Here is a 22,334-nt window from a genome sequence, read left to right on the forward strand (position 1 = left end):
CGTAAGGGAACCAACGAGGAAGGCACGAGGCAGGGGGGCGCGCCCACCCCCCTGGGCGCGCCCTCCACCCTCGTGGGCCCCTCGTGGCTCCCCTGATGTATTTCTTCCGCCTATATATATCCATATACCCTAAAAACTTCGGGGAACATAATAGATCGGGAGTTCCGCCGCCGCAAGCCTCTGTAGCCACCAAAAACCAATCAGGACCCTGTTCCGGCACCCTGCCGGGGGGGGGGGGGGCACTCTCAACGGTGGCCATCTTCATCATCCCGGGCGCTCTCCATGACGAGGAGGGAGTAGTTCACCCTCGGGGCTAAGGGTATGTACCAGTAGCTATGTGTTTGATCTCTCTCTCTCTCTCTCTCTTGTGTTCTTGAGGTGATACGATCTTGATGTATCGCGAGCTTTGCTATTATAGTTGGATCTTATGATGTTTCTCCCCCTCTACTCTCTTGTAATGAATTGAGTTTTCCCTTTGAAGTTATCTTATCGGATTGAGTCTTTAAGGATTTGAGAATACTTGATGTATGTCTTGCCGTGCTTATCTGTGGTGACAATGGGAAATTCACGTGAATCACTTGATGTATGTTTTGGTGATCAACTTGGGGGTTCCGCCCATGAACCTATGCATAGTGGTTGGCACACGTTTTCGTCTTGACTCTGCGGTAGAAACTTTGGGGCACTCTTTGAAGTACTTTGTGTTGGTTTGCATAGATGAATCTGAGATTGTGTGATGCATATCTTATAATCATACCCACAGATACTTGAGGTGACATTCGATTATCTAGGTGACATTAGGGTTTTGGTTAATTTGTGTCCTAAGGTGTTATTCTAGTACGAACTCTATGATAGATCGAACGGAAAGAATAGCTTCGTGTTATTTTACTACGGACTCTTGAATAGATTGATCAGAAAGGATAACTTTGAGGTGGTTTCGTACCCTACCATAATCTCTTTGTTTGTTATCCGCTATGAGTGACTTTGGAGTGACTCTTTGTTGCATGTTGAGGGATTTTTATATGATCCAATTATGTTATTATTGTTGAGAGAACTTGCACTAGTGAAAGTATGAACCCTAGGCCTTGTTTCCTAGCATTGCAATACCGTTTGTGCTCACTTTTATCATTAGTTACCTTGCTGTTTTTATATTTTCAGATTACAAAAACCTATATCTACCATCCATATTGTACTTGTATCACCATCTCTTCGCTGAACTAGTGCACCTATACAATTTACCATTGTATTGGGTGTGTTGGGGACACAAGAGACTCTTTCTTATTTGGTTGCAGGGTTGCTTGATAGAGACCATCTTCATCCTACGCCTCCCACGGATTGATAAACCTTAGGTCATCCACTTGAGGGAAATTTGCTACTGTCCTACAAACCTCTGCACTTGGAGGCCCAACAACGTCTACAAGAAGAAGGTTGTGTAGTAGACATCAACAACCACCTTGACTTTGAAGTTCTGCCATTGTGTCATATGGTGTCAATGTTGAGACTCCATGATACCATCCATGGGGTAGCTAGCAGGAACCGTGAAGACAGGCTCCAGCTGAAGCAGCTCGGTGGAAGCCACGCTGCTTCTCCGCTGAGATGGCGGGGTAGCTTTGGCAGGTTGCTTGCTGCGAACTGCTTCTCGTTCCTGTAGCCCTTGTACCCTTGCGTGCAGCACCTGGAGTTGGGTCTGCTCCACTTTCTTCCTCCTCTCCTAGCAATTGTAACCGCCTGCGTTTGGAAACCCAGCCTTCCACGGAACGGAGCCTGGCGTGCCTCGTGTCCGTCCAGGGTGCTCAGGATTCCCGAGGGCCATTGTGAGCTCGTCGTTCTCTCTGTCTAGAACGAACGTCCCTTGCTGCGCTGCACCGATATATTGCTGAAGCTTCTTGAAGGGTATGTTTAGTTGGTCGTTCGTCCAAACGCACTTCCCTGATACAGGGTCCAAGGTTCCGCCAACCTCGAAGAACCAAGTCCGGCAACGGTCTGGCCAGTTCAATGTCTCTGGTTCGACCCCTTTATGAAGCAGGTCATTCTCATCCTTGGCCCACAACGGCCGGGCTTTGAGGTATCCACCTGACCCCGTGCGATGGTGAAGCTGCTTCTTCGCAGCATTTTTCTTATTTGTCACTGACATCTTCTTACTCTTGTCCGATGTCTTGTGGGCCACAAATGCGGGCCAGTGATCTCTGATCTTCTCATACCGGCCGGTGAAATCTGGTGTCTTTTCTTGGTCGACAAACGAGTTTTCAGCTCATTCTTCCACCTCCTAAATAGTTCTGCCATCTTCTTAAGAGCATGAGACTTGATCAATTTCTCTTTAATTGGCTTCTCCGGATCCTCCTCTGGCGGTACGGTGAAATTTTCCTTCAACGCGGTCCATAGATCATCTTTCTGCATATCGTTGACATAAGACACCTCAGGGTGTTCCTTCTTAGGCTTAAACCATTGGTGGATACTGATCGGGATCTTGTCCCTAACAAGAACCCCGCACAGAGCAGAAAATGCTTTCTTGGTCCGGATGGGTCCAATCGGTTGGCCATCGCGCGCGATTGCTATGATCTCAAACCTTTCATCCGAGCACAACTTTTTCTTTGGGCCACGTTTTTTTAGCGAAGTTGTGCTCGATCCAGAGGGCTAGAAAAAAGAAGAAAGACGAGAGTTAATTAATATGTGTACATACCAAAACAATGAATGCATCAATTAGCTAGTCAGCATAGACTTAATTAATATATATAGCTGGCCGGACTCTGTTCGGTCACCGGAGCCGTGATCACGGTCTCCTTCTTGCACTGGCATTCGATCACCGGAGCCATCATAATCATGTCTTTCCTCCTCCATTGTTCGATCACCGTAGCCTGCTTCTTCACCCTGTCCTTCCAGACCATCATTGTCGTTAAGATACGACAAGACATCAGCTCCGGCTAAGATTATGTCCCCCAACACCTCTTTTGCTGCCTCGTCTCGTCCGTGCTCCATTGTTTCTGCAAATATTACAACATGGCAATTATTATACAAACATGACAGCAGGTGGATATATTAGTGGAAAACGTAGACCTAGCTACCTAATCACAACAAGGAATCATATTAGTGGCCTCGACGCTTCCCTAGGGTTTGGGGTGGCCTCGGCAACGCTTCAAGGGTTCGGCGTGGCCTCGACGACAACGCTCGGCGATCCTCGACCCTCGACCCCTCGACGACCCTCGAACCCTCGGCCCCTCGACGACCCTCGAACCCTCGACCCCTCGCCCCTCGAACCCTCGACGACCCTCGACCCTCGGTGACCTCTACCCTAGTTCCCGACCCTCGCCCCTCGAACCCTCGGCGACCCTCGACCCCCCTCATGTCGAAGTTATCGGGGAGGGGGTATATCGACTCCCCCCCTCATGTCGAAGTTATCGGGGAGGGGGTATATCGAAAACGACATACCTGATAAAAAATAATAAGAGGAAGAAGAAAAAAAAGAGAAGAAGAAAGGAATAGAGGAGGAGATCGAAGAAAAAAGAAGAAGAAAAAAAGCGGAGAAGAAGAAAGAAATAGAGGAGGAGAAGAAAAAAATAGAATAATTCTATTTTTTTCTTCTCCTCCTCTATTCCTTTCTTCTTCTCCTCTTTTTCTTCTTCTTTTTTCCTCTTCTTATTTTTTTCTCCTCTTCTTCTCCTTCTTCTTCTCTTTCTTCCTCTTCTAATTTTCCTTTTTCCTCTCCTCTTCTTTTTCTTCTTCTTCCTTCTTCCTTCTTCCTAGATAAAACTTTTCTAATAATGTAACTTTTGCATATATAAAAGTTTTTCTTTTTCTTCCTTCTCCCTTCTTCCTAGCTAGATATATAAACCTTTTTCTAAAAATGTAACTTTTGCATTTATAAAACTTTTTCTTCTTCTTCCTTCCTTCTTCCTAAATATATATAACTTTTCTAAAAATGAAACTAAGCTAAAATGCACTAAATCAGAGAACATACATAGATAAAACTTTCTAAAAATCTATCTTTTGCATACATGAACATATATACACAGAGAACATACATACATATATACAATTCTATAAAAATGCAAAAAACAACAAAAAAACTGAAAAAGGATATATAATCAGATATACTCACACATATAATCTGGAAAAAACATCATATATATATGGAAAAAAACAGGGAGGAGAGGATAGGGGAAGGGGGGTGGCGCCGACCTGACCAAGGAGAGGTGCGGCGTGGTCGGGGCAGGGGCAGAGGCACGACGTCGGTGTAGAGGGCGGCGACGGCGGCGTGGTCAGGGCAGGGCGACGGTGGCGTGGTCGATCGGGCCGGGCAGGGCGAGGCAGAGGCACGGCGAGGGCGCGCGGCGTGGTCGGGGGACAGGGGCGACGGCGGCATGGTCGGGCGGGGCAACGGCGGCGTGGTCGTGGTGGGCCGACGACGGCGTGGTCGGGGCAGGGGCGGCGGTGTCAACGGGGCAGAGGGCGGCGACGACGTCGACGAGGCGAGCTCGGGCAGCCTGGCGGCGTCGTCGGAGGGATCGAAGAACTGACGAAATTTTCACAAGTGCTGGCTTATATATCAAAGGCTTTAGTCCCGGTTCGTGGCAGCAACCGGGACCAATGCCCCCTTTAGTCCCGGTTGGTGCCACCAACCGGGACCAAAGGTATCTTTTCAGCAGCCCAAAGGGCGGGAAGCAGAGGCCTTTGGTCCCGGTTGGTGGCACCAACCGGGACTAAAGGGGGGGCATTGGTCCCGGTTGGTGCCATGGACCGGGACCAAAGGGTGGCATTTGTCCCGGTTCATGCCACCAACCGGGACCAATGGCCTTGCACAGCGGCGTGGTGGTGGAAGTTTAGTCCCACCTTGCTAGTTGAGAGCGCCCGACACCTGTTTATAAGCTCCGCTGCCTCTTCCCTCTCGAACTCCTCTGAACCGCAGGCCTATGGGCCTAATATGACACTGCTATGCCTGTGGGCCTGCTGGGCCTTCCGCGGGCCTGAATCCTGGCCCAACTAGCTGGGTTTCTAGTCGTATTCAGGCCGTGGTGGCCCAGTAGGTGGCATTTTTTTATTTTTTGCAGTTTTTTTGTTTTCTTTGTTGGTTTATTTTTTTATTTTGTTTGTACTTACAACAAAATACTTACTGTTGCTATTTTTATTTATTTTATGAAAGTTTATTTATTTTATTTTATTTTATTTCTACTTATTTATTTTATTTTATTTTGTTTCTACCTACTTATTTTATTAAAGTTTATTTTACTTTATCTTGTTTCTACTTATTTATTAAAGTTTTTTTGTTTCTACTTATTTATTTTATTTTGTTTCTACTTATATATATTATTTTAGATAATTCTTTTTGCTATTAAAGTTTCTAATAAAAGAAGTTCTTTTCTAAAATTCTTTTTGCTTTTAATGTTTTGAACAGAAAATACTTTGATAATTATTTTATGATAATGAACTCTGAAAAGGTTGAAAGTTGGCATGGTATCATCATTTCACCCACATAGCATGTGCAAAAAAGTTGAGAGGGTTATGGCAAAAACTAGATCCACTTAGTGTACAAAATGGACAATCTCTTTCGAAGTATCAGGATTTCATACGGAAACTCATCTGTTACAAAGTGTTTTCATTTTTTTTGAACTTATTTGAACTCCAGACTTTTTGTGTGTTCAAAATGCATCATTCAAAGCCACATCATCAATTTTCAACCATTTCTGACTTCATTTGTTATTTTTCGTGCATTTACTGATTTTTTGAGCTATAAGACCCTGAAATTCAAAAGCATTTCAAATGAACTCTGAAAAGGTTGAAAGTTGGCATGGTATCATCATTTCACGCACATAGCATGTGCAAAAAAGTTGAGAGGGTTACGGCAAAAATTAGATGCACTTCGTGTACAAAACGGACAATCTCTTTCGAAGTATTAGGATTTCATACGGAAACTCATCTGTTACAAAAGGATTTCATTTTTTTGAACTTATTTGAAGTCCAGACTTTTTGTGTGTTCAAAATGCACCATTCAAAGCCACATCATCAATTTTCAACCCTTTCTGACTTCATTTGTTATTTTTCATGCATTTACTGATTTTTTTGAGCTATAAGACCTTGAAATTCAAAAGCATTTCAAATAAACTCTGAAAGGTTGAAAGTTGGCATGGTATCATCATTTCACCCACATAGCATGTGCAAAAATATTGAGAGGGTTACGGCAAAAAATAGATGCACTTCCTGTACAAAACGAACAATCTCTTTCGAAGTATCAAGGTTTCATACGGAAACTCATCTGTTACAAAGGGATTTCATTTTTTGAACTTATTTAAACTCCAGACTTTTGTGTGTTCAAAATGCACCATTCAAAGCCACATCATCAATTTTCAACCCTTTCTGACTTCATTTTTTATTTTTCATGCATTTACTGATTTTTTTGAGCTATAAGACCCTGAAATTCAAAAACATTTCAAATGAACTCTGAAAAGGTTGAAAGTTGGCATGGTATCATCATTTCACCCATATAGCATGTGCAAAAAAGTTGAGAGGGTTACGGCAAAAACTAGATGCACTTCGTGTACAAAACGGACAATCTCTTTCGAAGTATCAGGGTTTCATACGGAAACTCATCTGTGACAAAGGGATTTCATTTTTTTGAACTTATTTTAACTCCAGACTTTTTGTGTGTTCAAAATTCACCATTCAAAGCCACATCATCAATTTTCAACCCTTCCTGACTTCATTTGTTATTTTTCATGCATTTACTGATTTTTTCGAGCTAAATGACCCTGAAATTGAAAAGCACTAAAAATGAACTCTGAAAAGGTTGAAAGTTGGCATGGTATCATCATTTCACCCACATAGCATGTGGTAAAAAGTTGAGAGGGTTACGGGAAAAACTGGATGCACTGCGTGCATTATATATAATTATGTGTGTCAAAAACCATTACAGATTCGCATGGATAGATAAGTGACCAATAGAAGTTCATCATCACATTAAAAACAAAGTACATACATAGTTATCATTGAACAACATATAGCTCTCCAGAGCATCTAGTTAAACCATACATTGAAACTATGTAAAACCTTACAATGCAACAACAAATGCGATCATAATCACAACCAAGGTAACAATTGATCCAACAGCATAATGATACCAAGCCTCAGTATGAATGGCATATTTTCTAATCTTAAACCGCATTTCATCCATCTTGATCTTGTGATTATCGACGACATCCGCAAAATGCAACTCCAATATCATCTTCTCCTCCTCAACTTTTTTTTTATTTTTTCCTTCAAGTAATTGTTTTCTTCTTCAACTAAATTTAACCTCTCGGCAATAGGGTCGGTTGGAATTTCTGGTTCAACTACCCCCTACATAAATAAAATCTATGTCACATTGGTCGGCATAATTGTCATAAACAATAAATGAACCAAATAGTTATAAAAAAGATAATATATACCACATCCGAATCATAGACAGGACGAGGGCCGACGGGGGCGGATACCAAAACCATCGCACTATATAATAACAAGCAATAATAAAAGTAAGAAAATTAGACAAGTATCTATCTAAAGTAAGAATATTTTTTCTTTCAGAAAGAAGATAAGAACAAGATGCTCACCACTGTGGTGCCGGCGACGAGATCGCCGTAGGCGATCGACGGCGGTAAAGACGGGGACGGGACGTGACGGACAGCTAAACCTATGAAAATCTCGGGAAATATGGAGCTTGGAGGTCGAGCTTCGAGAGGAGAAAGCTTAACTAGTGTGTCTCGGGCATTTCATCGAACACCTCATGTGCATAGGAGGTGAGCTAGAGCACCCAAATGCCCTCCCCTCGCCGGCCAGAAAAAACAAAGCACTGTGGAGTGCTCTGCTGTGGCGATGGGGTATATATAGGCAACTCATTTGTCCCGGTTCATGGCTGGAACTGGGACTAAAGCTCCCCCTACTGTCCCGGTTTGAGCCACGAACCGGGACCAATGGATGTGGGCCAGGAGCGAGGCCCATTGGTCCCGATTCGTGCCAAGAACCGGGACAAATGGGTCCAGACGAACCGGGACCAATACCCACGAGGCCCCGGCCGGCCCCCTGGCCGTGGGCTCACGAACCGGGACGTATGCCCCCCATGGGTCCCGGTTCGTTACTGAACTGGGACTAATGGGCTGGCCAGGCCTGAACCAAAGCCCTGTTTTCTACTAGTGTTCGTCAAGGTAACGACGCAAGACGCCGCCATCGCCCGCCATCTGCTCAGTTTTCACAGGCAACTCTGTCTCCCCAACTCGCAGCCGGGACTAGATGCCCGATCTAGAGATCCGACCACCCAGCCTCAGGCTGACCATCTCCGGCGAAGGAGGCGGCCACCACCGCTACGCCCAGGGCCGGAGCCCTCGACGTCCTCGTGACGCGAGTCGATCCCAGGGGCAGCCTGCTGCTGACGAGACGGTACACAACATCAGCAAGTGCGGCCCGCCCGAATCCCATCTGGACCTTGATCAGGTGCCCAAGCCTCCGCCGTTGGACCCGTCGCCGAATGCAGTCGCCTGCCTGGCCGCCGCCGCCCCGCACCACTGCTGTAGATCCGGCCATCGCGGACCGCCGCCGTCCTAACCGCATTGTTGGCCGAGGAGAAATGCCGCCGCCGCCGCTGCGGCACACAGGTTTACCTGCGACGCCCCCGGCGGCGGCAGGGAGAGGGTGTGCGCTGGAGTGAAAGGGAGACGGCTGGCGGGGGCGCTCCGGTGCGGCGCGGCGGCGCCGTACGGGAGCGGGTAGGGTTAGGAGTGGGGCTAAACCCAATCATACACATGCGCACCATCACATGCACAAGGGGCCTATTGTGGTGTCACGGTCACCCCCATCATGGCTATGGTGCTTGCACCGGTGCCCCGAAGCAACATCTTCAGCACAAGGAAGGGGAAGCAATCTTTGGGAAACCCATCATACAGATTAGTGCCCCTCGTTAAGAACTCCGTAGCCCGAGAGTAGCTTGGTTCAACGCACGAGAATGCCAGCCTGCACTTGAATTTGGATCCAGTAAAGTGAGGCTGGACGCAGCAAACTGAGATGACACCGCCGAGGGGCTCCATTGTCATGTTAACCAGGAAGAGGTGGCCATCCTCGCCTACCAGAACAGTTGATCCCAGATGAAAGCGGGTCTGGAATGCCTTGTTCTATGTAACTTTTGGTGAGTGCCACTTGTGCTTGCCTAAAAAATGCTCCAGGAGCCTTGCAGTTGATCCGCTGAAGCTGCAGCCGGTTTCAGGGCAGAAACATGGTGCATGTGGGCAACCTTTCTCGTGTTCTTCCTTCCGGTAGTAGGTTATCCTTGCAGTGCATCCATGATTGCCATTGGAGCAAGCAACTTTGATGGATTCAACCACATCTCTTCTACCATGTGGTAGCGACTGTAGACAGTGGGAAGGGAGCAGAAGTGGCACACTTCTCTGGGAGCTTGTCATGGCAAGACGAACATATGGTATGCCCCACAGTGCACTGAGGAGCAGAAACAACAAATCAGTACATATGCTAATGATTTAGCTAAACTACAACCATAATAATGAACAACACAGGAATTGCTATTTTTTTCGAGAGTACGCCTAGGCGTACCATAGCTTTATAGAAGGCAGAATTTTAGTTACAAGAAACTACACTCGCTGCGAACAATGAGAGTAGCGCAAACACCACACAACACTGCAAAGCAAACTACAACGCAAAAGAGCCTATCCAATCTGGAACACAACACTGCGTCTCGACCAACGCCGAACACCTCCGAAGACCACCAACTTCCGCAGAACATCACTTGTCAACGCACCATCCACTCTTATCGCCTAAGAGGAACAGGCAAGTGGGTGGCAGGACTCGATCTGCTCCGAGAAAGACGCCGTCTTGGACACACCGGCGATGGGCGTACATAGCGCCATCATTGAACAAAGAGGATAGCGACGAAAACCGGAGGAGAGCGTCAAGGAACTTGTCTCCACACACAATGCTCCCAACAAAGGATTGAACGTTGGGGACGCCGCAATTGTGCCGATCAAACACTGAATCGAGGCTTTTGCCCGGAGACAACCACAACTCCGAGTGAGCAAGGGACATGACGAACACGCCATGACGACACCTCCAATGAGGGGGATGACATCCATGGGCGCCATCGCCGCCGGGCCGACAGAAGCCCAGCAAGATTTTCATCCGCGTGTCGCACCTCACCACGCCCCCTAGAGTTGGGCAACACTGTCCCAGAAGCTTCACACCGCCGCCACTGCAGCACTTCGCCAACGCAGCTGCAAGCCGAGGGTCGACAACCGGACGCATAACAAGGGGAAAATCGGCCGCACCATCGACATCCAGCTTGGACAGAAACCGCAGCCATCCCGTACCACCAGCAAGGTCCAGGACCACCCGCAATAGCCGTCACCCACTCCAAGGGACAACCTTGCAATGGTCGGACCCACATCTCCATGAAGAGCCAGCAGCACCGCTGGGAGAGCCTCGCCGCTCACCACACCGCACAGAGGTGGCCGGCCGCTCACTGCTCGCCACGACTCCATCTTGGAAGAGCCATCGGCCCGCCACCACCAGTCAGGCCATGGACTCGCACCGCTGCCTCCGGAGTGCGCCACCGGCACCCGCGCTCGCAAATATGTCGCTGCCTGCTCCAGCCAGGCCCGCCGCTCCACAAGGCCCCCTGCCGAGCTCCGGCCGCCAGCCCCCACTCCGGCGCATGCAGATCTGACCGACCACCAGCTCCGTCCAGAAGAAACGCCGCGCCCACACCGGCCCGCGCGCTCCGCCGCTATGCACCATCACCGGCCAGCCACTACGCCGTCCACCGCCACCTTCCGGCGCGCCCCGCCCGACGCGCCTGACTCTGATCTCCGCCATCGGTTGAGGAAGAGAGCCCCCCGCGGCCCCGCACCACGAGAGGGCAGACGAGATCCCGCCGCCGTCGACAACGCGCGGCATTGCCCAGCGGCGCCCGCCGGCGGCAGCGGGGGGAGGGAAGGAGGGTGGGGGCTGGGGCGGCAGCTAGGGTTCGAGCGCCAGGGATGCCCGCCGGGGGGGGGGGGGGGGGTACACGGGGTCGAGCGAGAGGACGAGGGAAGTGGCCGCATTGTAAATACAACACATGAATTGCAAAGTATATATATTGCATGGACCATACTACTAGAATAACCATGACATAGTTTGAGGTAACAATACACATAAAGTTGAAAAAATTGGGACAAGATAAGCATTTCCTGCATGGAATTAAGCTAAGCTATTATCCCCATTTGAATGCCTTAAATTCACCACATGAAACTGTTACCTAAGACTTTTTTTTACCATGGCGAAGGGCGAAGGAAGCAGACATGCATAGAGACCTTTTTGAAACAGTTTTGCAATTACTCTTTTTGTGTGCAAAATTGCAAATCAACTGCGCGTGCCACATGTTTTTCTGGACAGAGGAGTATCGATACTCCCTCCAATCCATATCACTTGTTGCTCATACAGATGTGCTAGATGTATTTTTGTGCTAATACATTTATTCCAGCGTTAAGTAATATGGATCGGAAGGAATATTTTTCTTTGATAGAATATCAAAGATTGGTTGAATGGCTTTTCTTAGTGTATACCATCTTGAATCCTGGTATGTTTTCATTTTACAATAATATCAGTTAGTGCCTTAACCTACAAAGAAGTATTACCTCGTCCGAAGATTCTTATTTTAGTTTTGTCTAGATACGGAGGTATCTAACATTAAAACGTGATTAGATACATTCGTATCTAGAAAAATTTAAGACAAGAATTTTGGGACGGAGTGAATATTTAGCACGTCTTATGTGCTTTTGTATGCTATTTTTTTTCTTTTGAATTTTTTTGAGGGAATTTCTTTTTATACTAATTTTTTTTGAACTAGTTTTCTTTTGAACCAGTAGTATTTTTTTTGAGAAACTTTTGAACTAGTAGTAGTAGTAGTAGTAGTGTGTGTGTGGTTTTTGAGGAGAAGTAGTAGTGTGTGTTGGTGTGCGTCTTCTAGTTGGGTCTATCTGGGCCGTTGCTCGGCCCACCTTTTGACATGTCTCGCGTTTCCTTCTCGTTTTGTCTCGAAATTTCAATCGCCGCCATCGGGCCAGACAGAAAATGGAATAAAGAGGGCGGCGGCCGCCAGGAACAGACGACTCGCTTCCGGTGGTGCCACGAGAAGCCTTTGCGTCTGCGATCCGGCGGCTGGCCACGCCGCCGCTCCATCCTGTGAAAGGAAGGGAGGAAGCGATGGGAAAGCGGCAGCACTGGGAGAAAGATGAGGGCGGCGTCAGCGAGAGGAGGGAGGTCGCGGCGGCAGGCGCCACCAACACCATAGACGACCTCGAGAACCTCGACAACCTCGAGTGCCTCATCTGCCGCGAGCCCCTGCGCCCTCCTATTTTCCAGGTAACCCCTGTGTTTGATCTTCTGATACAACTCAAATCCTACGAGCTCCTGGGAGACGATAGCACCAATGGATCTAAAGAACTATCTGGGTGTCTTAGACATAGAGTATAATATTTCGAAATCTGTTCATTATTAGATTCGTCTAAAGAACTCAAATCCACCGTGAAAAGGCCAGCGCACGGTGGATTTGAGTTCTTGAAGGGCAGATTCGAAGGGCTCAAGGGATACGCTGTGGGCCGGATGACCAAGAGTCGTCGCGGCAAGCTCTACATCGACGATGCAAACTGGGGCCCCGACGCCGGCTCAATCGAGTACGGGTACCGGGTCCCCTTCGGTGAAATCCATGTCTTTATTGGCAAGATTGGTGAGCCGGGCCTTGAGCCGGACCTCTGCGCTGATCTCATCGAGACGGCTCAGCGTGCACGACCCGCTCGAACTCTGCCTACCTTGAAGCATGCTTTCGTGGGATGCGTCCATGGAGGACTCTCTGAAAGATCTGGATCTGGCGAGGAGACGGCCGCTCGCTCTGACGGCGAGTCATCCACAGAGGAGACCGACTCGTTATACCAACTTCAAGATGGCAGGCTCAGGGGTTGTTCCGATGGCGACAGTATTCCGGACCCCTTCGAGCCGCCGAGCCGGGTTGGAATCTTCATGGCTGGCGCACAACCTGTTCAAAACCCCGCCGCCGGGGCAGGAAGCCCCGTGCCCTCGCCGGCTCAGGTGCTGATGGATCTCACAGACAAGATGACGACCCTATTAACCGCTACGGTCGCCCCAGCGGATCAAGCTCAGCATGACGCGGAGGTGGCACAGTTAAAGTTGGATCTAGCAAAAGCCAAGGAGGATCTGGCGGCGGAAGGGATCAGGATGGCTGCGGAGAGGGCGGCTCTTGACGCCCAGACTCAGCTGATTCAGGCACAGTCTTTCCGGCTCACGATAGATCAGAACGCGTCCAATGAGGTCATGAGAAGGAGGCATCAAAAGGCCCAATCTCGACTCCCTCCGGTTTACGATCCTCGAAACCTCTTCAACACGCCTGGTGCAGGGCCCAGTAACCCGCCAGAGATCACGACGCCCAGGGCTAGAACGTCAATTCAGCCCCAAGTGATGGGGCCTCCCCGGGTGAACGCTGCCCCGGCTCAGTACGTGCCAATACCACCGGGTCATTATGCCAACCCATTGGAAAACATGGTCGCCACGGCGGCGCGACTGGCGGCTCTCCCAATCGATGGCGACTCTCCAACGGCGGTTGAAACCCGCCGGGTCAGAGAACTCCTTCAGACGGCTCTGGCGTAGCAGGAGGCATATTCTTATAGCCGGGACAGGATTCATTCAACCTCTCGTCCAGGCCGGAGCCCGAGTTATAGCAGACACATGGTCTCAGCGACCGGCTTAAGCAATGTCCGACGCCATGACTTGCCTCCTGGCCACGGCCCGGCTCATAACGGAGCCTTTCACGCAGTAGACCAAGACAGAGCATGGCAAGAGGCGGAGCAGGCGCCTCAGTTGACGGCTTACCAGCCACCCCCGGCTTATCCGACGGCTTCTGTCGATGCGGGTATACCTACAAGGACTGGAGGTGTCCCTTGTCTGGTGCCGGCTCTCCGCAATGAACGTCTGCCCAAGGATTTCAAAGGGCCTAGGAAGGTGCCTAATTACACGGCTGATTTACAACCCGGAGCATGGATCGAGAGTTACGAGATGGCCATGGAGTTGCTGGAGGTCAGTGAAGCGGCAATGGCCAAGTACTTCACCATGATGTTAGATGGGACTGCCCGCACTTGGTTGAAAGGACTGCCGCCTAACTCTATCGGGTCTTGGGCTGAGCTAAAAGCCCGGTTCATCCAAAACTTTAAAGATACATGTAGGCAATCTATGTCAATTGTGGATTTGTCTAACTGCAAGCAGCAGGAGGGTGAGTCTACAACCCATTGGGTTCGCCGGGTCAAGGAGATAATACATTCATCTGATAAGAAGGATGCCGGCTCTGCAGTCTTAATGTTGGAGCAGAATTGTCGTTTTGCGCCCCTGAAGATGAAGCTCGGGCGGCTCAAGCGCGACTGCAATGATATGGGTACGCTGATGGCGGCTCTGGTCAAGTATGCCGATTCTGATAGTACCAAGGATCCCGCGTCGGATGATGAAAGGACAGGGAAGGGAAAACGGAATGGCAATGGCAAGGGCCCCCAGCATAACCCGACGAACCAGGGAGGTAACAAGCGTAAGGCTGATGGCAGTATGGAGTTTGTGGCCAACGCCAATTCACAGGGTAACAACCACCAGCGTAAGGGGAGACCACCTCCCCGAGCCGGCGGGTCAGGCCCGACGCTTGAACAGTTGTTGAATGAGCCTTGCCCAAGGCATGGCTCTAGGGAAAAGCCGGCCACTCATTTATGGAAGGACTGCGCAATCATGAAGGCCTTTAAAAATTCCAATGCTTTCAATGGCAACAGTGGCCCGGGCGGCGGCTCAGGTGGTGGCGGCTTTCATGGCCCGGGCGGCGGTTCAAATTCCAATTCTCAGAATGTTCAAGGGGGCTTTAATCAACAGCCCGGCCAGGGTCATCAGCAGCAGCAGCAGGGGGGATACCAGACCAATCCAAAGCAGCTCAATGGTGGACAGTATCATGTGTTTACCACCATTCTGTGCAAGCAGGATCAGAAGCTTCATAAAAGGGCTGTGAATGCTGTTGAGCCGGCGGTTCCACGCTATTTAAGATGGTCTGAGCAGCCTATTGTGTGGAGTAGGAAAGATCACCCCCCCGGGTTGATAATCCGGGTTACCTGGCCCTGGTGGTGGCTCCTCAGGTGGGGGGATATAAATTCACTAAAGTGCTCATGGACGGAGGCAGCAGCATCAACATCCTCTATTATGAGACCTTCCGTCGTATGGGGTTGATTGATAAGAACCTCAGCCAGTCCAATACTGTTTTCCATGGTGTGGTGCCTGGTAAGTCGGCATATCCAGTTGGTAAGATCGAGCTGGAAGTGGCTTTTGGAGATGAGTACAACTACAGGGCGGAAAAATTAACCTTTGAGGTGGTTAAGATAAGAAGTCCGTATCATGCTTTATTTGGGCGGCCGGCTTACGCCAAGTTCATGGCACAGCCGTGTTACGTGTATTTGCAGCTCAAGATGCCGGGTCACAATGGGACCATTACGGTTCATGGCAGCCGAAAGATAGCCTTGGAGTGTGAGGAAGGTGACGCGGCTTACGCGGAATCTGTTTGTGTCACAGAGGAGTTGAAGTTTTACAAGGACAATGTTGACCCGGCAGATATGACGTCTTTGAAAAAGCCAACCACGGAGCATGAGCCGGTAATGAAATTTAAATCAGCTGATGAGACTAAACTTGTTGACTTTGTTCCAGGTGACTCATCTCAGCAGTTCAGCATCAGTGCCAATCTGGATCCGAAATAGGAAGGCGCGCTCATCGAGTTCATCCGTGAGAACAGGGACATCTTTGCGTGGAAACCTTCTGACATGCCAGGTGTACCTAGAGAACTCGCGGAGCACACTCTCAACATTGATCCGAGATTTAAGCCGGTCAGGCAATTCCTCCGGCGGTTTAATGAGGAGAGGCGGAAAGCCATCGGTGAGGAAGTAGCCCGGCTCTTGGCGGCCGGGTTTATTGTTGAAGTTTTTCATCCAGAATGGTTAGCTAACCCGGTGCTCGTGCTCAAGAAGAACGGCACCTGGCGGATGTGTGTGGACTACACGGATTTAAACAAGGCTTGTCCGGCTGATCCTTTTGCTCTCCCCCATATTGATCAGATTATTGATGCTACGGCGGGTTGTGAGCGCTTAAGTTTTTTGGATGCTTATTCTGGATACCATCAGATTAAAATGGCAGTTAAGGACCAGGAGAAGACGGCGTTCATCACTCCCTTTGGAGCCTTCTGTTATGTGTGTATGCCCTTTGGACTCAAGAGTGCACAGGGGACTTACCAGCGTTGTGTGCAGAATTGTCTTCATAACCAGATTGGGCGCAACGTTCATGCCTATGTGGATGATATTGTGGTTAAGTCCAGGGAGAAGGAGACCTTGGTAGATGATCTTTAAGAAACCTTTGACAATCTCCGGGTTTACAAGATGATGCTTAACCCGGCCAAGTGTGTTTTTGGTGTTCCCGCAGGCAAGCTCTTGGGTTTTCTGGTTTCTCACAGAGGCATCGAAGCTAACCCGAAAAAGATCAAAGCAATCACCTCTCTGGCTAAGCCGGCGTGCATAAACGACGTCCAGCGTCTGGCGGGCCGCATCGCTGCCTTGAGCCGGTTTATAAGCCGTTTGGGTGAAAAGGCCATGCCACTGTACCAGTTGATGAAGAAAACATATGACTTTATCTGGAATGATGCTGCTGATGCTTCTTTTGAGGATCTGAAGAGACAGCTGGCTGAGCCCCCAGTCCTTGCTGCTCCTGTTGACAAGGAGCCCTTATTGCTGTATGTAGCCGCTAACACACGGGCTGTCAGTGTGGCTGTGGTGGTGGAGCGTAAGGAAGCAGGTAAGGAGTATCCGGTTCAGTGGCCGGTTTACTACGTCAGCGAAGTACTCATTGAGTCCAAGCAACGGTATCCACATTGGCAGAAGCTTGTTTATGGGGTATTCATGGCAAGCCGGAAGCTTAAGCATTATTTCCAGGGTCACCCTATCACTGTGGTTAGTTCTGCTCCCCTGGGAGATATCATCCAAAACAGAGAAGCCACAGGAAGAGTGGCTAAGTGGGCTATAGAACTTGGGCCTCATGGTCTGAAATACGTGCCACGCACTGCTATCAAATCTCAAGCATTGGTGGATTTCATCAACGATTGGACAGAGCTGCAGGTGCCTGAAGAGAAGCCGGATAATACATACTGGACTATTCACTTCGACGGGTCTAGGCAATTGGAAGGCTCAGGGGCTGGAGTTGTATTAACTTCCCCTCGAGGTGACAAGTTTTGCTATGTGCTACGGTTGATGTTTCCCTGTACTAACAGTGCGGCTGAGTACGAGGCCTTGCTCCATAGTCTTCGGATGGCTAAGGAGATGAGCTTGAGCCGGGTAAGGTGCTTTGGCGACTCAGATTTAGTGGCCCAACAAGTGTCAGGCAAGTGGGATTCCAAGGACCCTCTCATGGCGGCTTATTGCCGCAAAGTTGATGCCATTGCCGGACATTTTCAGGGTTACCAAGTAGAGCACATCGATCGCAGGAAGAACGAGGCGGCTGATGCATTAAGCCGGATGGGCTCTTAGCGAAAGCCGGTGCCGCCTAATACTTTCTTGGACATTTTGCATAACCCTTCTACTAAGTTGCCTACAGAGGAAGACTTGGCTGTTCCTGACCCGGAGGCACAGTTGGTGGCGGCTCTCCACATTACCCCAGACTGGACAATACCATACTTGGCTTACATGACCCGGGGAGAATTGCCTGAGGATGAAACTTTGGCCAGACAAATAACCCGGCGGTCTAAGTCAATGATAATTATCAATGGCGAGCTGCATCGTCGCAGTGTCACTGGAACTTTCCAGCGTTGTGTTTCCCCTGAGGAAGGTCAAGAAATTTTACGTGAAATTCATGAGGGGGGTTGTGTCCATCATGCCGGCTCAAAATCCCTTGTGGCCAAGGCTTTTCGTCATGGTTTTTATTGGCTGACGGCTCATGCTGATGCAGAGGATTTGGTCAGTAAATGTGACGGTTGCCAGAGGTTCTCGCGACGGGCTCATGTGCCGGCTCAAGAATTGAGGATGATTCCAATTACTTGGCCATTTGCGGTCTGGGGGCTTGATATGGTTGGGCCTTTTAAAAGATCCAAGGATAAGAAGACCCACCTCTTGGTGGCGGTCGACAAGTTCGCAAAGTGGGTTTAAGCAGAGCCAGTTAGTAAGTGTGACGCAGCCACAACGGTTCAGTTCATGAAAAGGGTGATATTTCGCTTTGGTTTTCCACACAGCATTATAACTGACAATGGTACCAATCTGTCTAAAGGCGCCATGGAGGAGTTTTGTCAACGAGAGCATATTCGGCTTGATGTTTCATCAGTGGCTCACCCTCAATCCAATGGTCAAGCTGAGAGAGCCAATCAAGAAATCTTGAAGGGCATCAAGCCCCGGCTTTTGGTCCCTTTGCAACGGACGCCGGGTTGTTGGGTGGAGGAGTTACCCTCCGTGTTATGGAGCATCAATACTACTCCTAACAGGTCTACGGGTTACACGCCTTTCTTCATGGTTTATGGAGCGGAGGCAGTCCTCCCTAGCGACATCCGTCATGACTCGCCTCGAGTGGCGGCTTATGTTGAGGCGGATAATGAGCGGGCGCGCCAAGATGCTCTTGACTTGTTGGATGAACAGCGTGATGTGGCAGCAGCTCGCTCGGCGATTTACCAACAAGACCTGCGCCGCTATCACAGCCCCCGGGTTAAGTCCAGGGTCTTCCAGGAAAGGTGATCTGGTGCTCCGGCTCATCCAAGATCAAACAGATGCACACAGTTATCCCCGCCTTGGGAAGGGCCCTTTGTGGTCAGCAAGAACTTGTACAACGGGTCATACTACCTTATCGATGTTCGGGAGCACAAAGATTCACGTAAGTCGGAGGAAGAGACCCGTCGGCCGTGGAACATAGCTCAGCTTCGGCCTTATTACACTTGAGCCACCGGCTCTCATAATGTACATATTTCTATAGCCATGTATATATTATGATAAATAATAAAGCAGGACCTCTGTCCTTTTCTCCTCCAAAGGTAAATGTGTTATTTCCATTACAACATTACATGGTCACTTGGAGGTGGATCCGGCTTACGATCGTATTCGAATCTAGCCGTTAACAATATGATCACCTGGGGGCTTCCTGTTCAAACATAGGTCGTATTCGAACCAAAGAGAACATAGCTGTCGATACCCACTTGATTGGCAAATTGCTGAGCTCATTGGGGAGTTTTTCTTGATCATATTTGAATCATGGCTCAACCCCCTTTGGGAACCGACGTGGATCGTATTCGAATCAGCGTCGTTAAACAACTCTTAAGGTCATTTGGGGGCTTCCTGTTCAAACATGGGTCGTATCCGAACCCAAGAGAACATAGCTGTCGGTACCCTCTTGATAGGCAACGCCAAAGCCACTGGGGGCTATATGATCGCATTCGAATCTTAAGCTTAACCCCTTTGGACGGTTCTCTGGTCGTATTCGAACCAGAAGCCCCTAAGTTTTGATCTTTTGGTTTGCAACAAGTTCTTTTGAGCATATCAACAGTGTGCAAGGGCGTTTCTTACTCCGCCGGCTTAACTTTGATTAATAATGTTGATAGCACACAATAGGCATTCTAGGTGCTGATGAACCGGAGTTGTGTTCTCAACCTCATTATTTGGGTTACATAAGCCGGAGGTGTACTTGCAAGGCTTGCAGAATAATTAAAGACAGTTCTTCAAGCTTAAGGAAAGTAAATGATCAAACATAATCCGGAGGAACATGAAAGAGCAGCTTCAACGGAGTTAAGCGCTGCACACGTGCACGATGGCATGACAAAATTAACTATTTTTCCTACTCTATTACAGGACTCCCCGAGTCCAAAAGGTGAGGCATTGTTTATAAGGCGTAACCATGAGCTGCCTATGTAGTCAAGGTGCTTGTTGGGTTGAAGCTTCCGGCTCATCCCTCTCCGCTCCTCCGGCTGTTTCCATGACCTGGAAGGTTGATGATTTCTACTCAATGACACTCAAAGCTTCAAATTGAGCCTCATCATCAATTAACCCGGCCGGGTCAACTTCTGGGGCGAAGGTATGCTTACGAGTCAGAGGGATCAGGCTGACTGCCTCATAGCGTAGAGTTGGGATCCTCTGATTCTCCGCGTCATAGCCCGGCTGATACTTGGTAAGGTCTGTGTCATTCCCAATCAAGGTGGCCACCGGGCAAACGCTCTTCACACAGGCGGCAAAGTCTTTCTGGTCAAAGGGGTGCCGTCTTCCTTCAGGCTGGGATATCCAAGAGCGATGTCGGCCGGGTCTAGCTCCGGTAGAAACGCCTTGGCCCGGCTCAGAGCAGCTATGGCTCTGGCTCTTGCAGAAGCCCGTCTCAGCTCTTGGAAGCGCTGAGGAAGTACGGCAAGCCGCCTGAGTACATCTGCCAGGTGAGTGGGAACTTCATTGGACAGAGCCACAACGGCTAAAGCACGTTGTGACCCGGTGTAAAGTTGCTCCACCAAAGTGTAAACCGCCTTTAGCTTGGTCAGCACGTTCTGGTTGAGGTTGGAACTCCTGGGACCTGCATTACAAAGTCAGGTGAGCTGATGGCAATGGTGGGACTTATCAGACGTAAATGATGTAAACTTGTTAAAAGCTTACAGAGTAACTTACCGAAGATTGCGGCGACCATCTGCGATACATGGCGTTTTAAGCCGGAGAGTTCGGCGGTTCTTTCAGTAAGAGCAGCCTCCGCTTGTTCAGCCCGGCTGAGCAGGGCAATCTTCTCATCGGCCCAGGCTTTTCTTTCTGTTTCAATTTTTTTTCTTCAGATTTTCTTGTGCAGAGACACTGAACTCAAACTTGGCATTGGCCTTCTGGGTCTCCTTTTCCTGAGTCTTCAGGCGGGTCTTCAGATCAGAGATTTCCGACTCAAGTTTTTTGCAGGCAGCCTGTACAAGTTCCGGGTTACAGTTTGAGTGATTATCATGCAATATTAAAGTCCCAAGCACTTTGCAAGCAAAGACACTTGGCACTTGGGGGCTAATGTAGGCTGAGAAGCTTTATTTATAGTGCTGGTTCATGAAAATAAGTCCCAAGCACTCTGCAGGCAAAGGTGCTTGGCACTTGGGGGCTAATGGGCAAAGTTGCTCCATTACTTGATTAAAACATAAGGTAAAAGACCGGTTCACCTAGGCTATTTAACCCGGCCCTTGAGTGTTAACAGGTAAGCCGGTATTAAGTCTACAACATATTCTGTCATAAGTAATAGACTTGGGGGCTAATATGGTAAGGATGACTATGGAGTAAACAAGGGAATTATACCTCAGATTTTTGCTGTATCTGTTTCACCATGTCAATTTCCAGGTCCCGACTGTTGTGCACTTGACCAATATAACCAGCAACAATATCTCCAATGCTCAAGTTAGCATAGTCTGTGATATCCAGTCTGGCCCTGCAGCGCTCTAGCAGTTCTTCTTTAGCAGAGCATCTAGCCAGCACAGTGGGTCTTCCCGGCTCAACATATTCGGTCCGGGTAATCACCACATCCGGGTCATCGGCCGGTTGAGCTGGGCTGGGAATCTCCGGGTTGTCAGAACCCCCCATGGCTTGTTCTTCAGTTGGAGCGGTGGTTTCTGGAGCTGGTGCGGACGGCGGCTCAGAGGCAGAGGCGTTGGGTTCAGTCAAGACCGGCTCTTCGACCGGGTTACTTTTCTTTGCCCTCTTGCTGAGCTTTGCTTGTGCACTGAAAGTCAAAAGGTTAGTGCAAAAACATGAGTAAGATAAGCACAACATAAGCTGATCATCATTACCCGGGTGCGGTCTTGAAAGCCGGCAAGTTAGATTGCATGGAGTCCCCGGAGGAAGGTGAAGTTTCCTGATAGTTTGAATCAGAAGAATTGAGCGGTTGACGAGTGACGCCCGCCAAAGGATGAAAAGGATATAAGTTGGAGATAACCTCGGTCCGGCGCTTCCTTGATGCTTCAGGTAAGCCGGAGGAGAGGTCTGCATCCTTGTTGGTCCGGGTGTGCCTCCGGCTCTCATGAATCTGTCGCTTCAAAAGAAATTGAGGATCTTGATAAGCTAAAGGATGTGAAAATCTTACTTTCCGGGTTACTCTTCGGACTTTCAGCCTTGGCAAGGGCTCCGAGTCGGAGGAAAGTATAGTTACCTCTTCAGTCACCGGGTTACTCGCTCCGGTGTCCTCCTGCTGATAATCAGTGTCGATAAGGTGGTTAAGAACAAACAAAAAACAAAGAAGAGCATAAGAATCAAGGGCTACCTCTGACTCGGAGGTATCATCCAGCTGAAGCA

The 22,334-nt window shown here is 49.1% G+C and overlaps 1 pseudogene; it reads right to left on the reverse strand.

Annotated features, from left to right (window-relative positions):
* Positions 1-8,786: 8,786 nt before the first annotated feature.
* On the reverse strand, positions 8,787-10,502 carry LOC123076025 (putative E3 ubiquitin-protein ligase SINA-like 6; annotated as a pseudogene).
* Between the last annotated feature and the right edge of the window lie 11,832 nt (positions 10,503-22,334).

Source organism: Triticum aestivum, chromosome 3D, assembly GCF_018294505.1.
Source record: "Triticum aestivum cultivar Chinese Spring chromosome 3D, IWGSC CS RefSeq v2.1, whole genome shotgun sequence".
NCBI classification, from domain to species: domain Eukaryota; kingdom Viridiplantae; phylum Streptophyta; class Magnoliopsida; order Poales; family Poaceae; genus Triticum; species Triticum aestivum.